Below are 17757 nucleotides of genomic sequence, written 5' to 3'. Positions count from 1 at the left end.
TCTGTAGTCTCTATTATTCTGAATTTACCATACAAGAAGTAACAAATGTACAAATATTTATAAAGAAGCTGCTATGTTGTTAAGAGCTGAAGTTACAAGGATAATGAAGTGATAAACCAGCCCTTAGTGGGCTCACGATCTCATCAGGAAAAAACAGAATCAACAACATAGTGAGATACTACTGAAAAGAAGGCATGGACAAAGTGGAGAAAGCACTGAAAGACATGATTTTTGGGAGAAGACTGAGTTATAAGGCAGGGAACACCATTTTTAGTGAAGGTGCTCTACAGAGGCTGCATATGAAGTGACTCTAGGGACAATCAAGGCTTTCCCAACAGGAAAAGAAGCTTCAGTATTCTTTAGAAAGTAGGAGGACCATCGGCCCAGTCCAGGAAGCACAATGGCACAGAGTATGTTCTAGAAACTTTAAGTAATCCCCTCCAAGAATAAACATTGCCAGTAATGACAAACGTTTATAGAACATGACAAAATAATTTGATGGCATGTTCTATAAAAGTTACAGATAATTAAATTTAATGATGAAAGGTATGGACTTAGATTTTGTAGTCTTTTTAAAAACTTCTAATCTGTCATAGAAGCTTTTTAAAAAGACAATAAAAGTGGGTTACTAAAGAAAATAAAATGGAAACAGACAAATTATTGGCCTTTACTGCAGATATTTTGAGAAGCACTAGCTTGGAGGATGGTCTACAAGATGGCAGGTGGGGAGGGGGTGCAGAGAGGGGCAGCAACAGCAGGAGACAAAGTTTCAAGCTAGAAGCTTACATAGACTTTACTGTGAACAATTTTTTAATAAATAAATGCAAAAAGGAAGCAAACAAGGTTTGAAAATTACTCATATACCTCTAATCCAGAATGAAGAAGATCTAAATAAAATGCATAAGCTCTGATGTTAGAATCAAACAATTTTCAGATATGCAAACCGCAGGCCACACTGTTGAAGGGCAAATGTAGCAGAGAATCAAGGAGACTATCAGGTTCATAGCAGTTAATTTCAGTGAAAAAAGACCTGAAGAAGAGAAAGTAAGAAGAGAAAGTGTATTGACAGTCTGATCAACACTTTCAAAATTATTTTGATTACTTCACTTGAAACCTTGCATGGAAGAGAAAAAAAATTCTGAGTTGATATGGAGGCTTAGAATACAGGAATTTTGTAAAATCTAAGTTGATATGGAGGCTTCGCATAGAGGGACTTTATAAAATCCGAGTTGATATGGAGGCTTAGTCTAGTAGGGATCTTCCTCCCCAAACAACGTAAGTTATATCAATTAAGATACTGAGTAAAAGACTTAAAGAAAAGTCAATTCTTTAAAGATATCAAATTAAAAAAAAAAGTTAATTGTATTAATGTTTCCCATAGTAACAGTAAGCTAGGATTAAGGAAGGTCTATTACTTTTCCGTGTTTGTTATGCTATTGCAGTTGCTACATGATGTTTGATCAGACAAGTAACACAAGCAAGCTGGAGTTTCAGGAAGACCTGGTGGCTGTGAAAGACTGGAGCAAGGACGTCAGTGAAGAGGCCAGCACAAGAGCTCCAGATGAGAAATGGTAAGACTCTGAAGTAAGATGGTTGGCTGTAAGAAAGGGAATTAAGAGTGGATGGAAGCAATGCTGGAAACTAACAATGACTCATTTGAGCCAAGCATACAGATTTTCTTACCAGGGTTATCCACAAGGCCAGGAAAACACTAGTGAGAAGGACAAATTGGTTTACGGCAATTAATTCCAACTAAGACAACTTACCCACACTATAAATTGATCTTTGTTTCACCAGTATCATGTTCCTACTAAAAATCTGGTGTGAAAGTTTAAACACATTTTACAAAGACTTATTTCTTAAATTTTAAAAAATGACTTTGAGGAGTATTTTATGAAGTTGGAAAGGCATTTCATGTACACAATTAGCCTACTTTACCAACCTTGTAACCCAACTCATCAGTACTGGCCCTTTTTTAAAAACAATTTTATATACATACTTTATGTCTGACATGAAAGTTTTAAACTCAAGACATCTATTCTACTAAAATAGTTGTCAAAAATTTAATCAAACTAGAATAAAAGTACAGTAGAGAACTCTTCCTAGTGGAAAATCGTGACATATAACAATAAAAATTCCGTTAGAGAAAATAGTATATTCAAGTGTTTAAGCTAAATTGATTTACAGTCATTCAGTTAACACTACCCAAGATATTCCCTGTTTTGGTATCAGCAATTTCTATCAAAATTAGCTAATAAATACTAGACACTGAGATAAACAGCACAGAAAGTACATAAAGTCCTATAAAATATAATAAAGGGTGAATTAATTTTGTTAGTTACTCCATATGATGATTGTATCTCTTTCAAAAGAAGGAGCTAACAAAAGGGCAAGAGAAACATGGCCTAAGACACTAAAAGGTTTTTGAAACACTTCATTCTTTATTTAGTTTGCAATATTCAATTAATTACATCCTTTTTCCTCCCAACCATTATCTTTGAGCTTTCAGTCAAAAAAAATTACTATACTTACAAATATAACATGAGTGTTTTGCAGGGTATGACAAACTATAGTAAAAACCTCATAAAACATTAGTTTAGAATCCTCAACTTGTCAAATACTACTCATCTCCTGAGATATACCAGATCCTCCTTTTGGAGAGACAGTCCACTGGGTTAATGAAAGGCTTATTGAAAAGACATTCTATACTTTGACTCAACATCTCCCAAGCTTATTTGACCATGGTCTGCTCGTTCAAAAGGAAAACCTATTTAAAATAACACATTTTAGAAAAAACACATTTGACATAATCATCTTTAAAATCTAAAAACATTTAAAAATATGTGAAAGGAATATAGAAAATCACTACTAGCAATTTGTTTTTATAAATTTTTAGTTTTCAAAGTTGTTCACCATACATTATAATGTCTTTTTTTTTTTTTTTTTTTTTTTGAGACAGAGTCTTTCTCTGTCGCCCAGGCTGGAGTACAGTGGCACAATCTTGGCTCACTGCAACCCCAACTGCTGAGTTAAGCGATTCTCCTGCCTCAGCCTCCTGAGTAACTGGGACTACAGGTGCGTGCCACCATGCCTGGCTAATATTTGTATTTTTAGTAGAGTCAGGGTTTCACCATATTGGTCAGGCTGGTCTTGAACTCCTGACCTCATGATCTGCCCACCTCAGCCTCCCAAAGTGCGGGGATTACAGGCATGAGTCACCATGCCTGGCCGTCTTTATTTTTTAATTTGGAAGAAAAACCTAAATTTGACAACTTTCTAAGAACTCATTGGCTGTGTATATTTACCAGATGGCTACCTATAATTTACTCATCCTACTCTTAGTTGGATCCAGTGAGCACTGCTTATCCTTCTGGTTACGTGGTAAAACAAAGGTGTTGAAAATTAAGAACAACAACAAACCAATTATATCTTGGGGGGGGTGGTCACAGGAATATGCATGATTATAATATTAATTTTAACAAAATTAGAAGTTCGGAAGTGGGGTTCAATATCAACTGTTTCATCAAATGTAAAAGCAGATTTCAGACTACCAACCAGTGATTAACACATAATTATATCTGAGTAACAATTTTAGTATTTACAAATAATTGCCCCGTTGATTTTAAATTCCAATTTAGAGGTGAAACAATATATGAATATATGAAAAGTGACTTGCAACCAAATAATTATTAGTAATTTTATGCAGTCTTTTAAAAAATAATGTTTTAAAGATTTTCTTGATGAAATTACAAGAAAAGCTAAGCATTTAAGTGGGTGATTAAAATAACTTCATTACTAGGTTTTCTGAACATTATCAGAATAGTGAAGACAAAGCAGTTAGGATTATCCTTGTGACAACCATATGAGGCCTACAGGTAAAGAGCAAATTTGGCTCAAAGTTGCCGTTCCATTTTGGAAACACTGTGGTCAGCTAAAACATGGTGAATTTCAGCACACTGTATCTGCTCTCTCTCTCTGACTAGTTTTTCAGTTAGCTAGATGAAACTGAACTATTCACAACTGATTATGAGCACAATAATCAATCATTATGCCTTCATCTAGTTCACTTGGATTTCTCCTTCCCAGAAATAAGCAGCATAAGGTCCAAGAGCTTAAGACATGACAAATTCATTTAGGTTGTAGCTATACTAGAAAACAGGAGTGTTAATCCAAGTAGAATTAACCACTCACTCATCGTCTTTTTTGTTGCTCTGCCCACCTACTTGTGTTAATTTAATCCAATTACTTTATCATTTCTCAGAAATGCTAATAATGCTCTTTCTTTTGTAAGAGGAATTTTACATAATTCCAAAAGTAATCACTGGCCTCTACTATAATAAACACACAATAATCAAACATGCTTTCTATCTTTCCTCGAAACAGTAATTAACTTTTTATCTGAAATCAGGGATTGCTGTTTTAGGATTTGTATTAACTGTCCATTTTCTCTGGTTTTTGATCAATCAAATTAAGTATTATCAACAAAAATACTATTTCTTCTTTCAAGCTTCCCAGTTCCTCTCTCTAGAAGTAATCTACACACTGAATTCTCAAGAATATTTTTCTCCATTTCTCTTACGGCATTTAACCTCTTTTACTGTTTGATTACATTATTTATCTACATTTATTCTTTCCATATAAGTTCCTTAAAGGAAGGACTGTACCTCATTCATTTTTTAAACCACATTGCCTGATGAAATAACTTGCACAGATGAAGCACATAATACACATTTTGAATTAGAAGCTAATTTATAACTGAGAAAGAATTGTCTGAAATATATTAAAGTCATAATGATTAAGCCTTAAGAACTCAGGAAAAAAATATTCTCACCGTCTGTCTCCAAGCTCTGAGCCTCTGCTTTCTGAGAAAGAAAACTGAGAAGGCTGTTGAAAAGTAGCCCTGATGTCATCCGGAGTCTTCAGATTCCCCGTCCTCCTTCAGTCAAGTATGCATCTTAACAAGAGGGAAAAGATAGTTTGGCATCTATTCCAAACCAGATTCTGGAACACCTTTTTGATGAAGTTCAACTTAGCCCATTACCTTTTATTGTTCAAGTTCGATGCAAAAGTAGTCATTTGACAGAAAATATCAATTGTTTATGAATGCTGGTTCATTAACAGAAAGCAACAGATCTTTGCTTTCCAGATAATAATTGATAAAAGTAACTGCTTCAACAAAATAAGCTGTGAAAAAGGTTTATAGTTGCTAGGATGTGTTTATTACCCTTGGTTAATTTCAAATTTCTTAGCGTGCTGTGCTAAATTAATTTACGTACAAAAAATTATAAATCCTCCTAAAGATGCATTTCTAAAAAAAAAAAAAGAAAGAAAGAAAAGAAAAGAGTAGCTATAGTTTTCCTTTTTCTTTTTTTTTCTTTTATTTTTTGAGACGGAGTCTCGCTCTGTCTCCCAGGCTGGAGTGCAATGGCCAGATGTCAGCTCACTGCAAGCTCCGCCTCCGGGGTTTACGCCATTCTCCTGCCTCAGCCTCCCCAGTAGCTAGGACTGCAGGCGCCCGCCACCTCACCCAGCTAGTTTTTTGTATTTTTTAGTAGAGACGGGGTTTCACCAGGTTAGCCAGGATGGTCTATAGTTTTTCTTATATGGAACTTTTTCAGTTTCGAAACACCAAGTATGTAATCTTTGCAGCAAAAAAATTGGCAATAAATATCAAATGCCCTATATCCATAAAAAGATTTACACAACATGTCTACAGCAGATTGATTTTTAATAGTCAAAAACTGGAAACAACTGGAATGCCCATCATCAACAGGTGAATGATCATATGGTATATCCATACAATATAATTTTACTGCTCAGTATCAAAACAGAATACACACACACATATGGAAAATAAACATGGATGAATCTCAAAATAATTACCCTGAGTGCAAGAAGCCAGACAAAAAGAAACATATTTTGTGTGATTCCATTTGGGTGAAATTCCAGAAAATGCAAATTCATCTATTGTGAAAGATAATAGATCAGTGGGGTTGCCTGGGGATGAAGGATGCCAAAGGGGGGGATTACAAAGAAAAGTTATCTTAATTGTGATGATGGTTTCACAGGTGTACACATATGTCAAAACTTGTCAAATTATATCTTAAATATGTGCAGTTTATTATTCATCAACTATACCTCGATAAAACTGTAACAAAAATTAAATGCCTTAACATGTTACATGTCCCTCGATGCAGCAATCCCATGTCTAAGATTTCTCCTAAATTTAAAAAATCATGGAAGATAGGTGTAAATATTTAGCCGTAAGGATGTTCAAAATACATACTATTATATTTGTGCAGTGCATTGTATACAGCCATAAAATGTCAAAATGAAAAAATTAGAAATAGTTAAATAAACTACAGTATATTACATCACGGAATATTATGTAGTCATTAAAGTATTATACAAGAAAATTAAATTATATGAAATTATATACTATATTAACTGAAAAAAACAGGAAACAACATTATTTCAGCATAACTGAATTTTTGTTTTAAACAAAAGTAAATGCAGTTATTATTTCTGCATTTAGAGGTAATTATTATTTTTTCTTTTTGATTTGTATTTTCTAATTTCTCTACAGTAAATATGTACATATTACTTTTCTAACAAACACCACAAATAAAATGATGCAAATAGGAAAAAACTAAAAGTGTCCACTCCCTAACACAAGTACAAAACTCCTGAGAGGCAGTACACATTACAGATGTAGTTCTGAGCTATCGCACGGCCACCAGCGGCACCCTACCAAACAGCTGTGGGAAAGAGACAGGTCTGACACATAAAAGGGAGCATCACTAAGTGAGTAATGCTTTACCAGTTACAAAATGCTATCATGGATATGACTGTATTTGATCTTCACAACTCAGTGAAATCAGCAGAGATTCCATTTTACAGAGGAGCAACGGATGGTGAGCGGGGCTGGTTAAGTCATATGCCCTGAATTATAGACCTTGGACTCAATCAAACTTTGACTATAAATTCAGATAGGAATTGTACGAAGAGTTGGAAACAATCACTTGCCCTGATTATATATACCTAGAAGGATGCTGATCACACATCAACTTAACAATAGCCATATTTGCAATTACATGAGTACTCTTATTAGAACATGGTAGGGACCTTGGGAATTTCTTAAGTCTCCCATCCCCAATCTCTGAAGCAATACTCAAGACACGCCCATCTTCCCATTATCAACATTATCTACCAATTCACTGAAATTCCAGTAGAATTTAATTGTTCAGTTTTCAATTACCTTTTTTCCTTCTTGACAAAAAGATTATAATCTTTTATTTTACAGTTGGAACAATAAAGTAACCATAACTATATTTAAGAAAGCTGGCCAGGCATGGTGGCTCACGCCTGTAATCCCAGCACTTTGGGAGGCTGAGGCGGGCGGATCACGAGGTCAGGAGATCGAGACCATCCTGGCTAACACGGTGAAACCCCCATCTCTACTAAAAATACAAAAAATTAGCTGGGCATAGTGGCAGACGCCTGTAGTACCAGCTACTCTGGAGGCTGAGGCAGGAGAATGGCGTGAACCCGGGAGGTGGAGCTTGCAGTGAGTCAAGATTGCGCCACCGCACTCCAGCGTGGGTAACAGAGTAAGACTCTGACTCGGGGGGGGGGGGGAATAAAGAAAGAAAGGAAAGAAAGGAAAGAAAGGAAAGGAAAGGAAAGGAAAGGAAAGGAAAGGAAAGGAAAGGAAAGGAAAGGAAAGGAAAGGAAAGGAAAGGAAAGGAAAGGAAAGGAAAGGAAAGGAAGGAAAGGAAAGGAAAGGAAAGGAAGGAAAGAAAGGAAAGAAAGGAAGAAGGAAAGGAAAGGAAAGGAAAGGAAGAGAAAGGAAGGGAAAGAAAGGAAGAAAGAAAGAGAAAGAAAGAGAAAGAAAGAAAGAAAGAAAGAATGAATGAATAAAAAAGAATGCTGCAAATAGTAATCTCCAAATTGATTACTGGATCTTTATTAAAATATGAACTTGTGAGCTAAATCTTTTTTTGGTCTAGGTTCATAGATATGAAACCCTACAAACTGGCATATTATATAAAGAAAACTACCAACTCCTGAGAAGAGTAAAAGAAAATACCTTTAGAGGAACATTATTATTATCATTATTATTTTTATTTTTAGAGATGAGGATCTCACTATGTTGCCCAGGCTGGTCTCAAACTCCTGGGTTCAAATGATCCTCCCAACTGAGCCTCCCAAGTAGCTAAGTGCACCACAGTGCCCACTTAGAGGAACATTATTAATGAACTGGTCATTATCTGTTGATGACACCATAAGGCATCCTTACAGCTCCTACTCTTACCAACACTCCCAGAACTAAAAGACTTAACAGGTAATGTTAACTATAGTTTACTGAGCAATTACTATGTCTCAAACATAACAATCAGCCTTTTACAGACATAATCTTTAAAAAACACTATAAGGTGATTATTATTATCCCCAGTTTGTAGATGAGGAAGCTGGGTTTAAGTTATCCCAACTCAGAAAGCCAATAAGGGGCTGAGGTGGAATGCAAATCCTAGTATTTTGGAAAAAGACAGGGCCTTGGCAGTTCTCTGGAACATGAATTCTGATTTTTCTCTACTACTGTTCATCTACAATGGTCTCAATTCAGGTACTGCAAAACACTTGGCACTAGCATATCAACTTAATGAGCCTACATTTTCCATGTAAAAAGTTAAAAGTATTCCAAGCCCACAATTTGTATTTGATATTTTGTCACATTCTAGAATTGTTTATGTTAATGGTTGGTCTCTACTAAAACATTATTATACTCCTCCTTTTGAAACAAATATACTACCACACAAAAGATAAATCAAAAGAATATTTAAATAAAACCAACAAAAGTTAACACAAAATAAACTACTGTAACATTAATACTTAAAGTTTTCCTACATTAATAAGTGGGTAAACTAGCCTTCAGTTCAAGTCAGTGAAACTGAATATGCCAGATGTGTTTTGAATCATGACAAAAGAAGCATGTCTAATTAATAAGAAAATGTTAAATAACTTCATCATATTACGATATATTATACAATCTTTAAAATGCATGTTTTCAAACACATCTATTTTTTTTAATAATGTGGTAAAATTATCAGAATACAATGCTAAGAAAGCAAGATACTATTCATCTGAGTTGAACAAACTGCCAAACAAATTAGAAAGGCAGACGCTACGCTAGGCGCTGGAATTACAACATGAATAAGACAAACACAGTTCCCATGGGAAAGAGACAAGAAGGAAACAGAAAATAAAATAATTGAAGATTTCAAACAAAGCAAGAGGTAGAGAGGAAGCTACTTTACATAAAGTGATAAGGAAAAGCAAAAGCTTCTCTGAGAAAATGACATTTAAGCTGAGAAGGTCCTAGTCATACAAAGAATAAAGTGAAGAGAATTTCCAATAAAAGCAATAGCGTATGCAAAGGACGTGCCTGCTCAAGGAACTGAGAGATGACCAAAGTAGGTAGTAATGAGCAAGGAGAAAAATGGTAACAAATTAGGTCAGAGATATGAGCATAAAGTACGATCTCAAATTTGTTTTTTAATGTGTTACCCCACACACATATACACACACCATACTGAAGGGACAGAGAACACAATGTTAACAGTGATAATTCTAGATGGTAGGAAAAGGAGTTGGGGTTATTTTCCCTTAATATTTCCACATGCTCCAAAATAGGCTGCATAAACATTACAATGAGAAAAAATATGGCTAGAACTTCCAGTCCAGTGTTGAATAGAAGCGATGATGGCAAACATTCATGCTTTGTCCCCATTTTACGGAGAAAAAAAATCCATCTTCCACGATTAATTATTATACCGCTATAGTATAATACAGCGGTTATTCCCTCCTCCCTGTGTGTAGTTTTTGAGTTTTGTTTGTTTGCTTTTATCACTGATGTGTTGGATCCTGTCAAATGATTTTTCTGTATCTATCGAGATAATCATGTGAGTTTTTACTCTTTTATGTGGGTTTTTGGTCCTTTATTCTATTAATAATATACATTTTATTAATTGTTTCAGTGTTTAAACAATCTTTCCTTTCTAAGATAACTGCCTACAACTAATCTATCATACTAATGGTGAAAGACTGAATGCTTTCCCCACCTAAGATCTGAAGAAGACAAGGATATCTGATGTCTACTCAGTGCAACAATTATAAAGACAGATAGATTGAAAAAGAAGTTAAAATTATCCTCATATGCAGGTAACATGATCTTGCTTGTCAAAATTCTAAGGACTCTACAAGAAGCCCACAATAATTAATAAAAAAAGGTTTAGAAAGGTTTATGATAAGATCCACAATCAACTGCATTTCTTTTTTTTTTTTTTTTTTTTTTGAGACAGAATCTTGCTCTGTCGCCCTGCCTCAGCCTCCCAAGTAGCTGGGATTACAGGCATGTACCACCATGCCTGGCTAATTTTGTATTTTTAGTAGAGATGGGATTGCACTATGTTGGTTAGGCTGATCTCGAACTCCTGACCTCAGGTGACCACCCACGTCGACCTCCCAAAGTGCTGGGATGACAGGCATAAGCCACCACACCTGGCCATTAAATTTATTCTTAAGCTTTATTCTTTTTGTTACTCTTTTGACTGAATGGAATTTATTTTTGGATGGTTTGTTGCCAGTATATAAGAAATGCAGCCGGGCGCGGGGGCTCACGCCTGTAATCCCAGCACTTTGGGAAGCAGACGCAGGAGTAAAACATGTGCACTCAAAACTACAAAACACTGTTGAGGGAAATTAAAGAAGACTTGTTTATTGGAACGAAGATTCAGTTGATTGAAAGATTCAGTATTACTAAGACATCAATTCTCCCTACATTGATCTACCTAAATGCCATCGTAATCTTTTTCTAGAAATTGGTCCTAAAATATATATGAAAGTATAAAATACCAATAAAATTGAAACAACTATGAAAAAGTATGAAGCTGCAGGACTTAAACTTATCTAATCTCAAAGCATGCTATAAAGCTATATGGTAACCAATAGTGTTGATCCTGGCATAAAGATACACATATAGGTAATGGAACAGAATAGAATCCAGAATAAACTCCCATTCATAGTAATTTAATTTTTGACAAATATGCCACTGCAATTAAAATAATAGTCTTTTTAATACATGGTGCTGGTACAGCTAGATGTCCATATGTGAAAACAAATAAATAAGGGTAAACCTGTATCTCTCAACATACAAAAATAACAACTCAAAATGGATTAGAGCCTGAATTGTAAAAATTAAAACAGAACTTCTAGAAGAAGGAATAGGATAAATTCTTATGAACTTAAGTTACAGAAAGATTCCTTAAATAGGACAACAAAAGCACAATCCATTTCAAACAATGAAAAACGGAATGTCATCAAATTGAAAGACCATCCACAGAATGGAAGAAAATATTTGCAAATCATATAATTGATGAAGTACAGTATACAGCATATACTAAAACCCTTTGAAGTCAGCAATAAGATAAACTGACCAAATTTTTTTTAATGGACTAAAGATTTAAAGGTACTTCACCCAAGAAGACATGAATGTTTAGTAAACACATAGAAAGATGCTCATTGTTATCCGTCAAAGACATGAAATATTAGTAAAATCAGAATGAGATCACATGTCACACTCACTAGAATAGTTACATTTAAAAAAAAAAAAAGACTGAAAAAACTCGAAGGTTGCGGAGGACAGGAAGAAACTGAAACCCTCCTCCATTGCTGGTGAGAATGTAAAAACGGCATAACCACTTGAAAAACAGTTTGGTGGTTTTTCACAAGTTAAACATACATGAATGTATACCTTTGCAATGACTGACTAATTTTACACTGGAGTACCTAACCAAGAGAAATGAAAATATATGTACACAAAAAATCTGTCTACAAATGGCGATATGGGCATCAATCATAATAGCCAAAAACTGTAAACAAACCAAATACCCACCCACTGGTAAAGGCAAGCATAAAGCGGGAACCAACAAAAAAGGGAATGAACTAAGGATTCATGGAACCAAGGATGAACCTCAGAAACTTAATAGTGAAAGAAGCTAAATACAAAAGATATCTATATTGTATGATTCCAAAAAGATATCTATATCGTATGATTCCGTTTACATACGAAATGTCTTAAAAAGCTGAATTGTATGTAGAGAAAGCAGATCACCTCCTGGGGCAGGAGAAGACGCAGAGATTGGAAGTGGGAGTGAAGGACTCTGTGGACACATGAAAATGTCCTAGCGCCGGACTGTGGTGATGGTTGCAACATCTGAGTGCATTGACTCAAAACCTTCAAACTGAACACTTACAGTGGATGAATTGCTTGATACATGTAAATTGTACCGAAATAAAGTCATGAAAAATAAAAACAACATATTACATACAAAATCATAAATTGATTTAAAATGAGTCTAATGTACTGACAAAGGTCTAATATCCAGAGTTTACAAAGAGTTTAAACAAATTTACAAGAAAAAAAAAAACATTAAAAGATGGGCAAAGATATGAACAGACAGTTCTAAAAAGAAGACATTCATGCGGCCAGCAAATATATATATATATATATATTTTTTTTTTAATAAAATTTTTATATATATTTATATACATATATATAAAAGCTCAACATCACTGATCATTAGGGAAATGCAAATCAAAACCATAATGAGATACCATCTCATGCCTGTCAGAATGGTGATTATTAAAAAGTCAGAAAACAACAGATGATGACAAGGCTGTGGAGAAAAAAGAATACTTTACATTGCTGGTGGAGTGTAAATTAGTTTAACCACTGTGGAAGACAGTGTGGCAACTCCTCCAAGACCTAGAGGCAGAAATACCATTTGACCCAGCAATCCCATTACTGGGTATACACCCAAAGGATTACAAATCATTCTATTATCAAGACACATGCACGTGTATGTTCACTGCAGCACTATTCACGACAGCCACGACATGGAATCAACCCAAATGCCCATCAGTGATAGACTGGATAAAGAAAATGAGGTACATATATACCATGGAATACTATGCAGCTATAAAAAGGAATGAGATCATGTCCTTTGCAGGGACATGGATAGAAGCCATTGTCCTCAGCAAGCTAATGCAGGAACAGAAAACCAAGTACTGCATGTTGTCACTTAAAAGTGGGAGCTGAATGATGAGAATACAGGGATACACTTCTGGGGAACATTACACACTGGGCCTGTTGGGTGGGAGCTGCGAGGGGAGGGAAAGCATCAGGAAGAATAGCTAATGGATGCTGGGCTTAACATCTAAGTGACGGGTTGATCTGTGCAGCAAACCGCATGGCACACGTTTACCTATGTAAAAAAACTAGCGCATCCTGCACATGTGCCCCAGAACTTACAAGTTGAAGAAAAAAATGAGTCTGATGTAAAATATGTTGCCACTTCTCTCATTAAATAACAATCATACTTTAAGACAAACCTAATGTATTACAATTACTCTTTGGAGAAAACAAAAGTAGAATTAAGATGACTATTCACCTTCTTCATACACTTCTGGTGGGAATGTAGAATGCGGTGTAGCCATTCAGGGGAACAGATAGTTCCCTAAAAAGCAACATCAAGTTACTACCTGACCCAGGAATTCCACTCCTATGTATATACAGAAGGGAAACAACCTAATGTCCATCAACTGATAAGCAGATAAAATGTGATAAATCCATACTAGGAAATATTATTTAGTCACAAAAAGGAAGGAAGTGCTGACACATGCTAAAACATAGACAAACTTTATTATGCTGAGTGAAAGAAGCCAATCACTAAAAATCACATGTGATCCCATTTCTGTGGAATGTACAGAAGAGGCAAATTAATCTAGACAGAAAGATCAGCAGTTATCCAGGGCTGGGGTGGGAAAGGATGGAAATGGAGAGTGACAGCTAACAGGGGTGGGGCTCCTCTTAAGATCACGAAATTGTGAAAAAAGACTGTGGTGTTGGTTACACACCTATATGAACATAAAAACTGCGGAACTGAACACTTTAAACAGGTGAATTTGTGGTATGTAAATTATATCTCAATAAAGCTGTAAAAATGACTATTCACCTGATATTTATTAAAACATCAAAAGTAATTTCAGGGTAAAAACTAGATCTCTAATCTTGTTTGCTTTTGAAGTTATGTCACATTTATCAGAAGTTTGCTAATATTCAATTAATTCTGGCTAAATATAAGAATACTTTTTTTAAAAAAACTGTATTTTTATACACCAGCCACAAACAGAAAACAACATTTAGAAAATATCCAGCAGCAAAGCATACCTAAGAATAAAAGTAACTTGTAAATACTGCATGTTCAATATAAATACAATATATTGGAAGGCATTAACAATGAAACCTGAATAATCCAAATAAATGGAATGACATAGCATGTTCATTATATAAATAGTATCATAACATGACAATTCTTCCCAAATTAAACAAATGCTTTTAATGTAATGCCTATCGAAATGTAAATGGTTTAGTAAGTTAATTCTAAAATTTGCATGGAGCAGCAAAAGCCCATGAAAGAGAAAAAAATCCTACCACCAAAAGAAAATAGTAGGAAACCTGCCTTGTTGGATACCAAAACGTATCATAAAGTTCTAACAATTAAGCTAGTGTGCGCCTGGAAAAGAGACAAATAAATTGATTGCTGGAGAACAAGAACATCGCACGGAGAAAATATTTGACAAAAGTTACACTTTAGATGCCCAGTGAAGGGAGACATCATTCAGTAGTGCTGAAACAACGGGTTATCCACTGTGTTATCCACTGAGGCAAAAGTGGACTCCTGCGGTCTAACATATAAACAATTCCAGAGGGATTAACGTTTTAAATAGAGAACGCACGTCTTCAGTATTTTTAATATAAAATATAAGAGGATATCTTTATGATCTCATAGTAGGAAACATTTCCTTAAGACACAAAAAGGGTTAACTATACATAAAGTATTAAGATTAATAAATTCAAATGCTTTCAAACTGAAAACTTCATTCATCAAAAATACAACAGCAGAAGATCTGCCGAAAAAATTGGGGGTTGGTGTGATGGCTCACGCCTATAATCCCAGCACTTTGGGAGGCCAAGGTGGGTGGATCATTTGAGGTCAGGAGTTCAAGACCAGCCTGGCCAACATGGTGAAACCCTCTCTCTACTAAAATACAAAAATTAGGTGGGTGTGGTGGCGGGCACCTGTAATCCCAGCTACTAGCGAGGCTGAAGCAGGGGAATTGCTTGAACCCAGGACGCAGAGGTTGCAGTGAGCTGAGATCGCATCACTGCACTCTAGCCTGGGCGACAGACAGAGATTGTCGCTCACACACACATACACACACAAAACTTTGGTATCCAGAATATGTGTGTGTGTGTGTGTGTGTGTGTGTGTCCTATAATATTTTAATTAAAAACGGCCAGAACAGAGAGGGGGTAGCCCTAATAAGAGGTATGAGAGAGCTCAAGCAGGAGGAGGTGAGTGTCACTGTGGAGTGGGAGAAATTATGTGGTACGGGGAATTCAAGCCTAAGCTCCAGATCTGTATTGCACTTGTTATTGGATGTGTTATTTTAAAATTTTTAAAAATTTACGACATAAAAGTATTTAATGTAAAGTTTTAAGTATACAATGGACAAAAGGTATGAACTTGCATTTCACGAAAGAATACACTAATGGTGAATAATCACATGAAAAGATGTCTAACCTTATTAGCAATCACAGAAAAGCAAATCAAAACCAATAAGATGCCATTTTGCATTCAATAAATTAAGAAAAGGGTGGTATGCGGTGAGCAGGATGACAGAGAAGTCCTTGCACAGGAGTGGTCCAGCACTGGGTATCAATGCCCAAGCTGGAGCAGAAGGGCGTCCACAAAAAGATGCACTGTGGTATGCAATGTAGAAATCAATGTGGGCTGAGAAGGGCTTCCACAGGAACGGGCTTTGAGGCTCAAGTAAAACTAGGGGGCAGGGTGAGGGACAAGAGAAATGGCAGATTGACTACCTACAGGGAGAATGATCAAATAAAGTAACACTAAGGATCACGGTAGTCAGGTTTCTCACTGTAAGAGGAGGTACAAAAAGGGAAGGAAATATAATTGAAGCCTATAGGATTGGAATGAAATTAGAGACATCAGTATGATCAAGCGATGAAATGTCAAAAGGACACTGAAGGGGGTTCCACTGGCAAAATCAGGGACAAGATTAGCACCAAAATAAGTAACTATTATAATGGATTACACCTCCCTGAATAAAATACAGGCTCATGAGCACATACTGATACAAATAAATTCACTAAAACTGTGATCAGGAAAGGGATTTTACACAGTTTCAAAGAACCTGCATGCAAAATAATTATTAATTACAGAGGGAAAATGAGTAATTTCACAGTAGATAAACTTAGCAGACACCATCTTAATCAAGTAATCCCAGTAAAAATCAACAGTAATAGGTCAAAATGAAACTGTATGCCACCGCATAGGATGCAAACAGAAGACACAGTATCACTTCTGTGATATTCCTGCTCAATATTCATAATAGGGATCTAATCATGAGGAAACAGAAGACAACCCTAAAGGAAAAGATATTCTCCAAAATTACGGGCCGATATGGTCTTCTAAAATGCCAGCGTCTTTAAAGTCAAAGACTGAAGAACTGTTCCAGACTGAGGGAGACTAAAGAGATGAGATTAGTAAAAAGCAAAGTGTGATTCTAAACTGAATCCTTTGCTAAAAAGGACATTATTGGGACAACTTGGAAACTGGAATGAGCTCTGAGGATTAGACAGTAGTGATGATCAATGACTCTGATGGTTTTGTTGTGGTTTCCAGGACAAGGTCTTGTTTCTTCCTGGGAAACACATACTTGTTTATTTATGGGTAATATGTCAACAGAGGAAAAAAGTTCCACTGTATTGTACGTGTAACTTTTCTGTATGTGTTACTTTAAAACTAAAAATACGTAAAATACAAACGTATAAAATAACAGTTGTGAGTACATAATGGGCATAGGACATAAGAATTTCATAAAATAATACACCAATGATGGAAAAAACACATGAAAAGATGTTCAGCCTCATTCGCTATCACAGAAAAGTAAATCAAGATCACAATATGATGCCACTTTGTATCTATTAATTTGGAAAAAGTTAAAAAGTCTTACAGTTCTTAGACCTGGCAATGATGTAGCTCAACTGAAGCTTCTGACATATTACTAATGAAATGTAAACTGGTCTGATAACACTGGAAACAATTTCATATTCTTTCATATAATTGAGCATTCTCTGCATATCTAATCTTGGGTATATACCCCAGAGTCTTGCACATCTTCTTCAGAACACACATAAAAGAATGCTGACATCAGCAATGCTTATAACAGTTATACATGTGTGTGAATATAAGTACATCAATATATATGTATGTAAGTATATCAACAGGTATATCAAAAACAAAACAAAACAAAACAAAAACAAGCAAACAAAAGGACCAGCAACCATCCAAATGTCCACTCACAGGAGAATAAACACACACGATGGAATATTGGCCAGGAGTGGAAATAAGTGAACTATACCTACATACAGCAGTATAAATAAATTTCAAAAAGTCATGATGAGTTGAAAAAGCAAGTCTCAAAACTGTACATATTAAATAACTTAAAGAGTGTAAGTGGACTGTTTGCAACTCAATGGATAAATGCTTGAGGGGATGGACACCTCATTCTTCATGATGTGCTTACTTCACATTGCATGCCTGTATC

At 35.5% G+C, this 17757-nt stretch overlaps 1 protein-coding gene across 6 annotated transcripts in view; it reads right to left on the bottom strand.

Moving 5' to 3' along the window:
• The window catches only part of NRIP1 (nuclear receptor interacting protein 1), a 101336-nt gene that overhangs the window by 45551 nt on the left and 38028 nt on the right, over positions 1 to 17757 (bottom strand). For 2 of the 6 annotated variants that reach the window (XM_077995892.1, XM_001082571.5), the window contains exon 3: positions 4832 to 4954. The exons of 3 other annotated variants lie outside the window; for them this stretch is intronic. The gene's annotated coding sequence lies outside the window, so the exon portion shown is untranslated. Of the gene's footprint in view, positions 1 to 4831; positions 4955 to 6138; positions 6221 to 17757 lie in introns of all 6 variants that reach the window. One more of the 6 variants, XM_015133110.3, reaches the window with a different exon arrangement.

Source organism: Macaca mulatta, chromosome 3 (genome assembly GCF_049350105.2).
Source record: "Macaca mulatta isolate MMU2019108-1 chromosome 3, T2T-MMU8v2.0, whole genome shotgun sequence".
NCBI lineage: Eukaryota > Metazoa > Chordata > Mammalia > Primates > Cercopithecidae > Macaca > Macaca mulatta.
Note: the sequence above shows the minus strand (reverse complement) of the source record. Positions and strands in the feature narration are given on the sequence as shown.